Genomic DNA, 2,073 nt, shown 5'->3' with positions numbered 1-2,073 from the left:
TGTTTGTTTTCTTCTATTTTGTTATTTTCTTTTTTTCTTTTGAATTCAAACACGTGCTCGTACGAATATATAATTTATAAATAAATAAATAAATAAATAAATAAATGAAGTATACGTAACATGAATTGTGTAGCTTAAAAAAAGAAAAGAAAAAAAAGAAAAAAAGAAAAAGACTCGTGTCCCGTTGCGAAACGTGCTTGGATACAAAATCGACAGTACAAACAAATTTGTAAGAAACGAATATAAATTAGAAAAAAAAAATAAAAAAAAGTAGAAGAAGAAAAGAAGTCAAAAGACGTCGCGCGTGGAAAAAAAATATAAAGAAATAAAAAAACCACACACACAAACACACACGTACTCACTCACTCACGCATTATTTGGCGAACTCGTGCGCGAGAGAAGAATAATTCTTTTTTCTTTTTTCTTTTGACTAAAAATATCTACGGAAAACGGAAAGGGAAAAGAAAAAAAAATTAAAAAAAAATAAAACAAACAAATGTCAAAGTAAAATAATTTATATTGAGCGGCTTTCATTATCGTTTTTTTTTTTAAAAAATAGAAACGTCGTTAATGTCCTTGACGTTTTAGCGACGATCATTATTTCATTGATTTTTGCGATCTACGACATATGCATGTGCACTTAAAAATATATATATATATAAAAAAAAAAAAAACCATACATACACACACACACACACACATACATACATATATATGATCAATATAATCGGCGTTTATTTCGTACACATTTTTGGAAAATAGGCATTACTTAGATGCAAAGTATAGTAATTGTGTATGCGTGTAATAATGGGAGACCTACATTGTTACAATATGTTAATATAACACGAACAGTATTCTTATAAGAGTAGTGTGTGTGGGGAGGAGAGGGGTGCAAGATAACGTGTTTCTTTTTGTTTAATTTTCTTTTTTCTTTTGAAAATAACTTTTTTGTTTTGTTTTATATTAATATATTTATATATAAATATAAATTGTATATCTTCGGATTGATTTATAATTAGAAAGAAGGAATTAGAAACAGAGAGAGAGAGAGAGAGAGAGAGAGAGAGAGAAGATAATTGAAATAAAAAATGCTCGTTGCGAAAAATAAATGAATAAAAACAACAACAACAACAATAATAATAATAATAATAATTTAGTGAAACGAGCCAAGATTTAGCTTTTTATAATATATATATATATATACATACATACATACATACATACATACATACATACATACATACATACATACATACATACATACATACATACACTGCTGCGAGGCTATCCTTGCGTATATTCTGTGATTATTTAAATAATATAAATGCGTATTCGTTTTGCGATAAATAAGATAAAAGAAATATGGGAAGGAAATAAAAAAAGAAAGAGAGAGAGAGAGAGAGAAAATAGGGCGTTTATTTGTAATAACTTTTCTAAAAAGTGTTTTTTTTTTCTTGTTTTTTTTTTTTTTTTCTTTTTTACATTATACACACGCAACCAATAAATTAATGAATGAAAAAGGAGGAACGCAGAATCGAAAAGAGAAACAAATGATGAGAAGTAGCAGTTGTAGTAGTAGTAATAGTAGTAGTAGGGTATAAGAATAATAATATAATAGGAAAAAATCTAAAAAAAATTTAAAAAGAAAAGGATTAAATCGCGTGAGAAACGAGCTTCCCGACGATTTGTTTGTTTCCACCCTTGAAATGATATTTAAATGAAATTATACATAATATATGGATTATTTAATTATACACATTTATCCTTTTTGGCTCGCACTAATAGATATTACGTTTGATTTTAATTTGATTTTTAGATGGTTTTGTATAAAAGTAGAAAAATAATTTACAAAAAAAAAATATATATATATATATAAACAATTAAAAAAAAGGAAACACACTAAGAACTACAAGAATATATAAGATTCTATTAAAAAAAAGAAAAGAATAAAAAACGAGCGAGAGAGAAAGAAAGAAAGAGAGAGAGAGAATGAATAGAAAAAAATAAATATCTAAAAATGCATTTGTTTTTTGTTTTGCATTATTTTACTTAGATTACATATACCATTACAAT

The sequence above is a fragment of the Polistes canadensis genome, unplaced genomic scaffold, assembly GCF_001313835.1.
Source record: "Polistes canadensis isolate GaletaPanama2010 unplaced genomic scaffold, ASM131383v1 scaffold_97, whole genome shotgun sequence".
NCBI classification, from domain to species: Eukaryota; Metazoa; Arthropoda; class Insecta; order Hymenoptera; family Vespidae; genus Polistes; species Polistes canadensis.
The sequence above is the reverse complement of the archived record's forward strand: the minus strand, read 5'-3'. Positions refer to the sequence as shown.